Below are 14,899 nucleotides of genomic sequence, written 5' to 3'. Positions count from 1 at the left end.
GGGAGACTTAATTCTATTAATAAAAACCAAAAAAACCTTGAACTTTCTCTTTGATTGTTTTGAGGATTTCATCAACAAGAAAAACCTTTTCTCCCTATGAACAAACTCTATGAACCGACTCACGACCGACTCTAGCATTATCGCTATGAATCGCAAGCAGGTTATTTATGATCATGCTTATTTAATTGTTTTGGTTTATTTTATTGCTTGATTTTCCATTTTCTTTTATTCTTGATTTTCCATTTTCTTTTTGTCTAATTGCAACTTCAGAGTCCATTTAATCAACTCTAGATTCTTGGGTGAAAACCCATTTTCTCGAGCAATCAAAACCATTTGGGAGTACGTAATGCCAATTCTATTAATAAATTTATTAAGACATACCAAAAGTTGGAATACCTTGAACTCTCTCTTTGATTGTTTATGAGGGTTGTATTTTAGGAACCCAATTTTGATTTCCTTTACTACATTTTGTAGAGTTATAACAATTTAAGGCCTTTTTTAATGCTATTGCGAGATCTGGGTATCCTTTGCGATTTTTGTAATTAGGCAAATTGATTTTCACAATGAAGTATGAAGTATACGTATCTATTTTATCATTTTGATATAAAAACTAGGCAAATTGATTTCCACAATGAAGTATATGTATCTATTTTTTTTTTTTCTCTCTGAATATCTGTTTGCTTTGTGAGTGTAGTTGTAAGTTATGACGCTATCTTGGCAGCCTATGAAGTATGTTGTTCTTAGAGAATCCACATTCACCAGAGCGTGTGTTGTTCCCCTTGGACTAGATGAAACGGTAACCTCTTCAGCACCAATATAGACTTCAGCATAACCTTTAGCTACCCTAGGATTCTCCAACTGTACATAATCATTAAACATGTGTAAGTGATCAATGACGACCGAGCATAAAACTCCTACAAAATGCAATAAAGGATTCACAAAAGTACAGCATTTCTGTTAAACAAGCTAGCATTTTAATGACGAGGAATATGGTTGAAAGAGGTACGGTATCAACATTTCCCATATTTTCGTTTGAAATCTCTACATCTGTGTCTTCTTTTTCAGCATGTATAAGAAATTCAAGCCCTATAGCGCAGCCAATGAGGATATTAACATTATCCAAACAGACATATATTAGATGATCTGAAGCTTTCTTTCTCACCATCAGTTCAAGACTTTATGTTGACTCCGATTACCAAACAGTAAACATAACTACCTTTATTTTCCCTTTATTGAAGTTTAGCAAACAAGGGTGTGTGAAATTAATGGGAACTAATAAAATTGATGCCCTATTTTATGTGAATTAAGGAGATGGTACATATAAAGCATGTAATGCAATTATTTATGGTTTCACAGCATCCTTTCCACTTCCATACATGTTTTTAAACAGTTTGAATTTCAGAAACTTTTTCTGTTTTCCATGCTTTTCCTTCAGTATTGATCCACATATTTCAAACAAACAATTAAAAGCTTCAATGCAAATAAAATATCACACTCACTAACTTCAGGGTATTGATTCATTCAGATATTTCATTTTGGGTGATTTTTCATTGCTGCAAGTGGATCCAACATACCTCGAGAACCTTATGATGTGCATGGATCACACATGCCCAATTCGAGTCCACTTGCATGTGAAAAACCAACTACAAAGATAATTGGAGGATAAAAATAACTATCTCTAACTACAACTATGGGAGAAATTACTCATAAAGGCAATTGCATTGGCTTCGCAATTTGACTAAAATGCTAAAAATTGCATTGGCTTCGAAACGAGGAACGGATTTTAGATGATAAACGAAATAAGAATCTAGAGTATGTGGAATATGCTAACAAGAATAGAGTTTTTAGTTGCTAATTTGAGCAGTGCGTGAATACTAGATTTCTGATTTTGATAATTACAAAGTTTTTCTGATGACTTGCATCTCTATACAGGGGATATAAGCATTTCTTTAAAAGAACAACTTTAGAAGCCTCAGATTTTGTGAAGGATGATTGCGTCTGATATCACATTCGAGGTTGGCGAGGAAACCACAAGTTGATACTTGCTGCTGGCTCTCCTGTCTTTAGGGACCAGTTTTATGGAGTGATTAGAAATACAAACATTGATAAAGTAATAGTGGAGGATGTTAAACCTGTTGTTTTTAAGGTGTTTTACTTGAATCTCATCTCAACTGTTTCATGTATGCTCTGTATTATGATATATAGTTAAGCATGTAGATTGCACCACAAGTTGTGCAACCTAAAGCAATTTTTGTGTGGCTGGATTCTTTGAAATTGTTGGTTACATTTCAGATGCGCATCTGTTTCTTTTTGACATTGTAACAGTTTTCTTATATTAAATTGCTAGGCAGCCTTTTGCAGTGACGGAAAAGCTTAGAAAAAGACTGAGCACGACAGTTGATCGTTCCGCCCACCCTCGCTTCTCCGAACCACTGACAAAAGTACGTAACTTCAAGGCAAGTGTATAATCATTATTACACATCCTATTTCTTCTTCCACTATGAAAGGTTTGGCTTGCTTGGCATTTGTCCTTAAGTCCTTCAAGGAGGCTAGTTGTTCGTGTTGGAGAGAGCGCTCGACCGTCGCCACAACTCTACTTCGGCTGAGCTTCTAAACTCTATTTCTTCCTCTTTTAAGCTTTTCCTTCTCTTATGGGACTTGAAGCCAAGTATGAAGATGCGGCTTTTCTCCCTTTGATAGATCTGACAAAGCACCCCTTACTAAATAGGGGCACTTAGCTATCCCTACAATGATTCAACCGAAAAGCGAAAGCCAAGGACAGGGGGTCGTGGAAGTGTTTCGAGCCAAGTGTCTAGACGAAGTCTGACCAATTCTTACTAATAGTCTTAATGTATCTCTCTCTCTCTCGATCATTTCTTTAAGTCAGCATAACAAACCAACTGATTGTTCTATATTTATTTGTGTCTCATGGTGCGATCCTTTTTTTTTTTTCCCAGTAGGCTATGGGATCTTCTTTTGAAGTTTGTTGATCGCGACACGTAAAGCGTATTTTGCCCATCATATCCAAAAGATGTTTATACCAGAGGTTGTGATGGTGTTGTGAATGATAAGCATAGAGTTCGTGATGTTGAAGGGTCTTCAAAGTCATGCCAAAGGGAATGATAACATATTGGTAATATTACTCTCTGAATTTCTCTGCATCATAAATTATTTTATATTGCAATTTAATCGGACAAATAGAGTTAAATAAATTGTTTCTTCTTCCAAAGGCAATGATGGGAAAGAATATCTGCCATTACTTTTTGCTCCTCGGCCAGTTTCTTGAGATGACATTGAGGTTTCGAAGGTTCTCAACGCCGGCCGACGGGACCCAATAACTCCGAAATGGAATCAATGATGAGAGGTGCAAACACAATTCTTCAAAGATGAAATTTCCAAAAGTACGGACAAGTCTCAAAGTGTGAGTCTTCTAGGGTGATAACCTCTTTTCGGAGTTAAAGATGTTGGTGAGCCCGGAGAATTAGATGTGGATCAATATAAGATTGGCTTTGAAGGAGCTAAGCCCTCGTCTTTAGTTTGTCATATCTATTCTTAACACAATCTTGATCTAACTTCAAATTTGCATTTCGTAGTGCTGGTAGTCAGCATTTACTCTGATGGTGTGCCTCCTCTGCGTCGGTATTTAGCAAAGAAAGAACTACAGCCGAGAAATTCACAGTTAGGTTTTACTAACGACCCAGTAACAAATCCAACACCATTCAGCAGAGATTTCCTCATCTTCTCTGACGTCTTGGATAGCTTCCTGACCCTACGCAGACACAAGATAAAAAATACTTAGAAACTTTTCAATATCAAAACAAAACACATTGTTGCTTTGCAAAAGGTAAGTGTTGCTACTAATTTTATGTTTAATACCTTTTGAGGACTTTGATTTGTCTGATCATATACTGTGATTTGTTTTTAATTAAATTCAATATTTTTAGCTAAATTGACATCATTCATTGCAAACAGTTCTTGGAGATGCCATATTCGTGCTCATTAACAAATCAAAGATTACCGATGTTGTATTGATTTCCATGCCACCGTTACCATTGTTTTAATTGGGAAAGAAACGATTCAGGTACACAATAGTTCTTCTCTCAAGGACGTGATGGTTTCAAACTGTGATACGTGCAAGCAGTAAAATGGCAATGCAAAAAATCAGAGCTGTAACGAGAGATAGAGAAGGAAGATTTCATTCTGCAAAACTCCCCACCAAATATGAAATTGTATACAGAAGATATTTCTGATGACGAAGATGGTGATGAAATAGACTTTGATGGGGATTCAGTTGATAGAGGATCCAAGTTTTTCGAGCCAAGCAAATTTGATGGAACATCAGGTTAGTGATAGCTCGGAGAACACAACATCTGATAGTGATTCGGATATTGATGATGAGATGGCAGAATATTATATTGAAAGAATTGGGGGTAGCTATGATGTGGTTGATGCAAATTTATTGTTGGAACATGCATTGGGTCTTTCGGATGATGAGAGTTCGTCAGGGAGCAGTGGTGACAAGAGGTTGGTAAAGTTGGGGTGTACTGCTTTCCATGGTAAACTATTTATAGCCGAGTTTAGTAAGCTTCCATCTAAAGAGTCAATTTTTTAAACCAACCCATTGGTTTTTCATTTGCAGGTGTATCCAAGTTTGATCCAAAGAATCGAAAGCAGTTCAAAGGCAAAAGCAGCTAGTATTCGGCCTTACACTACCTAAGGCTTTGATCCTGAGATAAAGGTGTTGTAGCCAAGGTTCAAAATATCGATATCGATAAATATATTGTACCCAAAAACCGATATATATCGGATATATCGGAAATATCGGATATATATATTTTTTGGTGATCGATGCAAACTATTTAAAATATCGGATATATCGAAATATAATATCGAAATATCGGAAATATTCGAAAAATATATTGGAAATATCGGATTTATATTAAAAAATGGTCAAAAAGTCAAAAGGCGTAAATATCGGATATATCGATTATATCGGCAATATAAACTTTTATATTCGATATATATCGGAAAAATAAGGGTACTATATTCGGTGGATATATATCGGAAATATCGATATCGGTGTACCAAAATACCGATATATATCGGCGATATATCGGATATATCGTCGATATTTTGAACCTTGGTTGTAGCCAATTGAACTCCAAAGCCACCTTTGCCTTCTTTTCCTTTTTTGCCTTCGAGTGCGTTCTATCTCTGCAAATAGCAACAAAAACAATGTCTCCACAGATCAAAATCACATGAATCAGAGACAATGGAAGCAAACTTGGCTAAAACGCCTGACATATACTGGGCCAAAAACTTTCATTTGACAGTAACACTAATGCCAAACCAAATTACGAATAATGAATTTTGGCATATTCATATATTGTGTGTGAGACTCTTCCCTTGGTTGACGAACACAGAGAAATCAATGTCAGTGCTTTATGACCATGCACCTAAAATTATTGTTGCAAGCTTGAACATTCTAAGCCCTCAGACATGAACAGCTATGAAGGTGCTTAATTTGATAGATTATTAAGTGTGCCCAAAATGACAACATTACTGAGCCAAGTTGGGCACTGTGTTATTACGGTTAGCATAACACTTCGATCAAGTTCACATGATTCTGCAAAGAAGGTAACAAAAGAACGTTTGAGTGTTTGACACAAATAAAAATCAATGCATTTTCCTTTTGAAATAAACTTGTAGCACTGGTTAGAAAGCACAAAAAGGACGGTTGTCTTATTAGGGCATGTAAGGTTTACTTCTCTTTGATAAAGTATTAAACCATGTGCTATGAGGGGGAAGAGCCTCCTCAAAGCTTTAAAGGAATTTTGTTTGTGACTTCCCATTGTCTCCCCAAGGCAAGCTGTAGATTTGAATAATATAAATCATTTTGTTCAATCAAATGCAGAGCAGACAATTTAAACTAAGACAAAAGACCATAAATATGATTGAACAACTAAACCAAATTAAAGGTTCAGGCAACCGAAGAATGAAATCACTAATGAAAGATTCAACACAGAGAGAATGCTAACAAGTAACTCTGGCCAATAGTATTTAGACGAATAAAAGTATCAAAAAGAAAAACTCACCAACAGTTTCTTGGTTTCTCAGAGACATCTCGTTGTTAACAACTTCATAATAATGTAGTCGCTGGGATAGTCGAGTAATCTCAAAGTTCTTAGAATTGATCTCGGATTCCAGTTCTATCTCAGCCTCAGCCTTTGCAGTCTCCCTCCCGACCGAAGTAGAAACAGCACGTACAAGAATGATTTGTTGGCATAGCTCTTCTACAGGATCAGCTTCTGACTTTTCATCCTCTGTTGCGTTAGTTGAAGGTGTAGGAAGTGTCAAACCCTCAAGGGATAGCCTCTGTGCAAGCCTCTCCCGCTGTGTTTGAACTATATCACGGGCTTCCTCTGCTTGCATATGTTCCTACGCCGCTTTCACACACGATGCTTTAATGTTGGGATTTCAGACCAGCATGCTGTCACATTTGTTAGTTTACAAGACTAAATTGCTGAATAGTTCCTGTGAGGAATTCCTTGCATTATATAGTCAAGATTACTTACAATATGTACCGTATATGCAGCTTGCATATTATTCTAATATGGAAAATATAAACACATTCCTAAAGTACAATTATATACATAGATATGGCAATTGCTGTCAAGGCCATAATATATGCCAATCTCAATCTCAGTGACATATATGGTAATACAAATATAGCAATCACTGAATCTCCGCAAATCTCCAGCCACAATATTTGGCAACCTCATTGACATCCTCCCTCAAATTGATGCTGGTCGATCAAAAAGCATCAATTTGCTAATAAGAAACTGGTGTCGTTGTCGAGTCATCGCCTTGGCAAACACATCGCCGAAATCAAGATCCGTTGTGATATATGGAAGTGTGATAATGCGATCATCATAAGCATCACGATAGAATGGCAATCCACTTCTATGTGCTTAGTGCTTCATGGAACACTGTGGTTTGCAAGAATTTGAATGGCACTAGTGTTGTCGCGATGAAGTGGAGTAGGTTCTAACTGTGGACAACCAAGCTCCGCTAGAAGGCCCCGAAGCCAAACAATTTCAGAACAGGCAAAAGACATAGCACGATACTCAGATTCAGTGGAAGATTTAGACACATGACCGCTTCTTCATCGCCCAGAAATGAGAGCCGCCCAAGAAACATACACCAACCAAGAATCGAAGCGACGCAGTATCCGCACACCCAGCCCAATCAACATCACTATATCCCACCAAATCAAGGGGAGAATTGGCAGGAAAGAAGAGACCCCTATCAGGAGTACCCAATAAGTAACGAATAATGCGACGAACCGCAGCCAAGTGTAGGTGCCGTGGAGCGTGCATAAACTGGCAGACTTGCCGAACAGCAAAAGAGATATCAGGTCGTGTAATAGTGAGATAATTCAAACTACCCACCAATTGGCGATACAAAGAAGGATCAGAAAGAAGATCACCCTCCTCTTTGTGATATTTCACATTCACCTCCAAAGGAGTATCAACCGATCTACCATCCTGAAGACCAGCCAAGAGAATCAACTCCTCCATATACTTATGCTGATGCAAGTAAGTCCCGCCTGGACTTGAAAGCACCTCAAGACCTAAGAAATATTGTAATGGACCCAAATCCTTCATATGAAAAGACTCCTTAAGACGGTCTTGAAGATGAGATATCAATCCAGAGTCAGTTCCAGTAATAACAATATCATCCACATAGACTAGAAGAATCATAGTACCTGCCTTGGTTGCAGAGATGAAGAGAGACGAATCATACTGACTCTGAGTAAACGAGAAACCTAGAAGAGTGGAACGAAACTTGTCAAACCGGGCACGAGGAGCCTGTTTCAATCCATAAAGCGAGCGCTTTAGCTTACAGACATCGGAAGAGGGCAAAGAAAAGAGACCCGTAGGGGGTGTCATATAAATCTCTTCCTTAAGGTCGCCATGCAAAAAAGCGTTCTTGACATCCATGTACCGTAAAGGCCATCCCTTAAAGGCAGCTATGGCAAGAGTTGTGCGAACTGTCGTTGTTTTGGCAACCGGGGCAAAGGTCTCCTCATAATTCACGCCATATTTTTTATGATTGTCAAGAGCCACCAACCGGGCCTTATAGCGATCAAGTGATCCATCAAAGTGAAACTTAATAGAATAGACCCATTTACAGCCAATGGGTTTGATGCTAGTAGGACACGAAACAATATCCCAGGTGTGATTCTCCTGAAGAGCTTGAAGTTCCTCTTGCATAGCCTTCACCCAACATGGTTGGGTAACTGCTTCAGAATAAGAATTAGGAACTGTAATATGAGATAAGGCTGCAGAGAAGCCATACCAATCAAGAGGACGAGTAATATGAGAGGATCGTCTAAGAGCATCAGAATCTGGAATGGGATCAGGGTCATTAAGGGGCGGAGGGGTTGGAGGCCGTTCTGATCCAAGTAATGGGTCGGGAAGGGGCGTAGGGGCTGGAGGCCATCGTCTCTGATAAACCAAACTTGGTTTAAAACGCTCGATAGACCGAGAGCCATCATCAAAACTAATGAGCGGGGCCAAGTCCGAAGAATGCACAACATGCTGCTGAAAGTAATACTGAGTCTAAAAAAAACAACATTGCGAGAGATACGAAACCGATGTGCAACACCATCATAGCATACAAAACCCTTGTGAGCAGTACTGAACCCATGAAGGCACACTGAACAGATTGAGCAGCAAGCTTATGACGTCATGACGGGGCAAATGGACAAAGAAAATACACCCAAAAGTATGTAACATGTCATAGCCAGGATGTGTACCGTACAAGCGGAAATGAGGCGAGTCAAAATCCAAATGTTGAACAGGAAGTCGATTAATCAAGTGAATAGCTGTGGAGAGGGCTTCAACCCAAAATCTGGGAGGAACTGAAGATTCCAAGAGCAAAACTCGGACAACATCTAACAAGTGACGATTCTTTCTTTCAGCTACCCCATTCTGCTGAGGGGTATCTGGACAAGAGCGTTGAGAGAGAATACCCTTTTCTTGCAAGAAAGCTTGACAGTCATGAGACAAATATTCCCCACCATTTTCGAACCTCAGAATCTTAATACTGGATGAGAATTGTGTCTCAATGAAAGCTACAAAAGTCTTAAGAACAGTACTGGCCTCACTCTTAGAACGAAGAAAATATATCCAAGTGTAACGACTGAAATCATCAATAAACGTCACAAAATATTTATAATTAGCATGTGAGGTGACGGGTGCCTTTCCCCAAATATCACTATGAATAATCTGAAAACATTTATCAGCTCGACTCCCATGAACTAGAAATGGAAGAGTCTTGCTTTTCCCAAGTTTACAAGTATCACAATCAAAAGACAAACTAGAAAACTGAGACCCGATCTTTATTACCCAATAAACCAATTTTCAACAAATGAGACAAAATTAGAGCATTGGGATGGCCCAATCTTTTATGCCAAATTTCATGCCTACGTCCAACACTAATACAAGCCAAAGACATAGTAGTAGGAATAGTAAATTGTAAAGGAAACAATCTTCCGACTTTAGGCCCCTTCTTCAGCGATCACCTTCCCGACCCCCCGATCCTACACAAGACAACCGCACGGAGAAAAACACATGTCACGCGGTTATTGCCAACTAATTGACCAACCGAAATCAGATTAGTTGATAAACCCGAGAGACAAAAAATAGTATTAAAAGAAGACCCAATATCACCAACCGCAGGTGATCGGGAGGGTGCGCCATTAGCAATCTGAATGTGTTGCGCCCGGTATATCGCCGAATGTTATGCAAATAATTACAACTACGTCACATGATTGGATGCTTAATCAACAAACTAGGGAGAAGAAACAAGAGTGCTCTTACCTTGTAATCCCAAGCGCGAAACAATCATTTGTTGAACCAGTTCTGCAATAAGAGTAGGTTGACTGGTGGTAGCCTGCGAGAGTGTGGAAGGAGGGCCCTGAACATTAGCTTGAAAAGCATGAGCTTTCTGATTTTGAGGTCATGTGGGACACTCCTTGATAATATGCCCGGTTCCTTACAATAATTGCAGACTTTTTGAGGACAATTGCGAGCAATGTGACCATACCCTTTGCAACAAAAACACTGCGTTTTACCCTTCCCCCGTCCTTGGGCAGCATAGGCAACAGTCATCACATTAGATGAAGATATATTAGTGCCCATGACAGTTTGAGTAGCCAGCCGTTGTTCCTCACGCAAAAGTTCACCCAAGCACACATCTAGAGAAGGAACCGGATTACGATTCAACAGACTTGCCCGAGCAACCTCAAATTCGGGTCGTAATTTCAGAAAAAAACTGGTCCCGCTTGCTAATCTCTTGAACATCTTGGAGGGCTTGCAAGGCATGTGCTGGGACCTTATCATGAATGATCCCAGAGTACTCACTCCACAAGTTCTGAAAACCATAATAGTATTGCTCAATAGTAAGAGTGCCATGATTGTAGTTAGCGATCTCTAATCCAAATGAAACCACCGTGCATTGTTGTTTTGATAATAGATGCGCTTTAAATACTCCCACATTTCCTTAGCAGTAGTAAAAGAGCGTAAATTATTCACCATTTGAGCCTCCATGGACCCTAAAATCCAGGAAATAATTCGTGCATCCTTCGTCTCCCATGCACCGAGATCAGTAACAACTATGGGAGCTTTTGAGGACCCATCAATGTGACCCCAAAGCTCCTTCCCTTTTAGAAACATCTTGAACTGGAATTCCCATGTGGGATAATTCTTTCCTGTAAACTTAACACAAAAGGCTTCAACATAATTCGTTCCCGTCATAGTTTTCACTACAAAGAAATCTTGCAGACAAAACAAATTGACGTTGCCGTAGATAAAGAAATACACCACTTGTGTATCGAGAGGGCAAACGTTGACAAAGTGTTGTCAACCCACGACCAACTACTAGAAAACCTACACCGTTGAAGGCTGAGCAAGACCAAAACCGAGGATTCAGCACAAACCCCACGAGGTAGGCTCCAATACCATGTTAGTTTACAAGACTAAATTGCTGAATAGTTCCTGTGAGGAATTCCTTGCATTATAGTCAAGATTACTTACAATATGTACCGTATATGCAGCTTGCATATCATTCTAAATATGGAAAATATAAACACATTCCTAAAGTACAATTATATACATAAATATGGCAATTGCTGTCAAGGCCATAATATATGCCAATCTCAATCTCAGTGACATATATGGTAATACAAATATGGCAATCACTGAATCTCCAAGAAATCTCCAAACCACAATATTTGGCAACCTCATTGACAACATTTGCTGCATGATTGGCCTGTGAAGGACTTAAGCCTTTCATTGACATCTACTCATCATTTTTGCAGAGAGTTATAAGCAGGGGCATTTTTCATTTTTAGTATTAACTTCTTCTTTAGACATGATCTTGTTGCTAAATATGGAGTTAATCTCTAACGTAAAAAAATAAATATTGTAGCTTATAACTCACGACAATGGGAGATCCTTTGTAGCATATATTTAACTTCAGTTTTTTTTAACCAAATGAATATTATATTCTTGGTTCTTCGGAAACTTGCCTTAATCTGCGGAATCTCAAAAGTTCCTTTTATTAGTTAAAACATATTATGTCCTTCTGACATGACCATGGAAGAGAGGTGATGACGTTGTTTATGATCTGAACTAACTTCTACCTTTTAGAATCTAACATTATGCAGTCTAGCCTGCAAGACCTGCATCAAAAGCCCTCAGCATGACACTCCCTTGGTCATCTATGATCATACCTCAAAACCATATCTATCAGCCATAACAGAACCATCTGCATTCACTTTTATAGCCCCAGGTAGTAATCTTAGGTTTGAAATTTGTTTGTACCCAAGATCCCCAAATTATCCAAAAAGACGATACTTTAGTAGCAAAATTTGTGGTATGCGGTACTTCCTTTAGCATATTCTCGCAAGTAGATCTTCATGTCCTTAATTTCCATGCATAATCATGTCAGTTGGTTGTGATTTACTGCAGAATAGTAAAATTTTTATTAATACACAATCATAAGCCTTCATTCTTAACATGTCATTTACTAGGTCCTAGCCTTAGCTCGAGAAGACGCTCACTCTCAGTCCTAAGATAGCCTATTATTGTTTTTGTGAACCCTGCTACTTGCCCCAAAAGATGTATTCCGAATAACTATTAGTACATTTTGCTTTCTCCAGTATTCTTGCACGCAACTGGCACATCAACACCACGGGTAGAAAAAAATTCAATCAACAAGTCATATAGTACAAGTACACTAGTGCTTCATCTTCATAAGCATGAATCAAAAGACACTATCAGTTTGATGAGCTACTGTCCCTATTGTTGATCTCTTCATATATGATGAGCATGCTTCACTGCCCCCAAATCTCACTTTAGAAAGTCTGGAGCACCTCCTAAACCCCAGAAAGCACAACCATCGGTTTAAGTAACCATTCGTTGATTTAGAAACTCTGGAGCACTTACTTGAAACTCGACCCAACCTTTCTAGCTCTTTATTTATCTTGAATTCTATTGTAGATTGAAGAACTTTCCTTTCTTGCTTCCTTTATTTCTGAAATTCCATACACAGTTTTAAGGAAACACATCATTGTTTAGGAACTACTCAAAGACTCGAAAGTACATGTTGTTTCCCAAATAAGGTCATCTTGACAAAACCTTCCTATGATTTGGGCTTAGCATTCACCATTAATGATTTCTAGAGGAGCAAAACCCACATTACATCTTAGCGTTGCGTGAGTTAGGAAGTTAGGCGAGGGGTGGATAAGAAGTTGGGAAATATATAAACCATTGAGATCAATCTTAATCACTCACACACTTTCTTTTAGAGAACCATGTCCAGGTTCAATTAAGATTTTGAATTGAAAAGGAACCCCATAAGCTCTTTGTTGTCTGTGTCAATTGTGCTAGAACCAGCTTCTTTTATCACCCCTATATAATAATTCATTAAATTCCTGACTCTCTCCACACCATCCCACTCACCCTTTGAGGCATATATATTTGAAAGTAAAACATAGTCCACATGCACTATGATTCCGTCTCATTGCTAAAAGCTAATCATTTGCACATTTCCCTAGAACAACGTTGCCTTGGATCCTACAGGCCCCAAGCAATGTTCTCCAAATGATGGGATTAGGTTCGATTTCCATCTCTTCTACAAATGCCTGCTCATGATCATGAGACCCACAAAGCACATATCCAACAATCATCACATTCCACGTAACAACATCTCTCTTAGGTACCTCATTAAAAAGTTTCCTAGCACTCTCCATCTCCCCACGCTTAGCATACCCAGTAATCATGACATTCCAATAAACCAAATCTTTAACCGGCATCTCATCAAAAAGCTGGCGAGCCATCACCAACTCACCTCTCCTTGCATACCCGGCCCGTCCAAAGTGACCAAGCTACCACATCCCTCTCCACGGAACTCTCAAAGAGCATCCTCAAGAACCTTCAACTCCCAACAATTTGTATGAAAATAAATAATGGTATTCCTAACAAATGTATTCCACTCAAACCCAAACTTCAAAACCTTCCCATGAATCCCATTACCCATATTAACCCAAGTATGAGCAAAAAGATTGCCGCTAGAATAGGATTCATGCATTGGCTGTCTTTGGAACTGAACATCTCTATACAGGGGCTGGCAATAAGCCAATTAAGGTATGGTCACTGCGGGTAATGGGAAGTGATTGAGTGTCAATTCAAACTGTTTCAATACCTATGATTCATAGTTTCCACAGAGCACTAATTTATTACTTTAGTCTGTGACAACATTCTCAAACAACGCCAAAAGACTTACTAACTGGAGCAATTACAGAATAACATAAAATCAACATAAGCTAGAAAATAATTGATCTGGCTGAAACACACAAACTTGCAAAGTATCAAGACATATTACAATTCAAAACGAAAAAAACAACCATCCAAACACCAAAAAACTAACACCAACTTTCTAAAACTAACAAAACATCATGTCTTTCTTAAAAATATCCACAGCTAGCCCTTCAACCTTCAACTTTCCTATCCATTTCTGTGTTCGCAACAGCGACACATTTGTCTTCCCTATACATACTCTGACATTTTACTCCTAACGCAGGTTAACTACCAAACCTGTCAAATCAAACATAAAATATTCAATTCAACCAAAATAAAAATGAGGAGAAAAACAAAAAACGACAAGTAGATGATATAAAGGGAACAACCTCTTCATCAGATTCATCCAAATCAATATACTTCGTAAAAACTTCAACCAAATATTCCATACAGTTCAAGAAACTTAATCCTTCAAAGTTTTCCCTATAATACGCGCATAATTATCCGCTTCATTATTTACCCAAAACATCTTTATAGCATACGAACGAACACCAACACTTCACAAAACAAAAAAATAATAATAAAAAAAAACATCAAATTAATAACATTATAAGTAATTAAATTACAAATGAAATAAATAAATAAAAACTTCTCTGATGCTCAATTCTACAAGAGAACTCCTTCCTACTTCTGGCAAACACTGCAACTCTATTTTAAGAATATATAAAACATTGTTCCACATAAATATATTAACTTTTAATAAGTTAATAAAAGTGGAATCCAATTAGGAAACTTACTAATAAAACAATATTTAAAAAGGAATCCAAGTTAACTCATTTAGTTAATGGCTTTCATAAAATACATACATACTTAAAAAATTTATTGAACCATATATTGGACTATCAAGGTAGCAGGCCCGACCATAGGTCGGGCTTAATGGCTAGTATTAAGATATAGATGGGTGTTTTTTTTGGTAACCAATTATGTATCTTTGTGTCTGAAATTTGAAAAATATATTGTCAGGGGCAGCC

At 38.1% G+C, this 14,899-nt stretch overlaps 1 long non-coding RNA gene across 1 annotated transcript; it reads left to right on the top strand.

The window, feature by feature from the left end:
• The first annotated feature begins 229 nt into the window (after nucleotides 1-229).
• LOC147489233 (uncharacterized) lies at nucleotides 230-5,462 on the top strand. The gene is made up of 8 exons (XR_015202581.1): nucleotides 230-1,002; nucleotides 1,933-2,146; nucleotides 2,348-2,851; nucleotides 2,961-3,133; nucleotides 3,231-3,844; nucleotides 4,082-4,524; nucleotides 4,640-4,746; nucleotides 5,151-5,462. It is a non-coding gene; the product is annotated as an uncharacterized LOC147489233 (long non-coding RNA).
• The last annotated feature ends 9,437 nt before the right edge of the window (nucleotides 5,463-14,899 follow it).

Source organism: Coptis chinensis, chromosome 7 (assembly GCF_015680905.1).
Source record: "Coptis chinensis isolate HL-2020 chromosome 7, ASM1568090v1, whole genome shotgun sequence".
Classification (NCBI taxonomy): domain Eukaryota; kingdom Viridiplantae; phylum Streptophyta; class Magnoliopsida; order Ranunculales; family Ranunculaceae; genus Coptis; species Coptis chinensis.
Note: the sequence above shows the minus strand (reverse complement) of the source record. Positions and strands in the feature narration are given on the sequence as shown.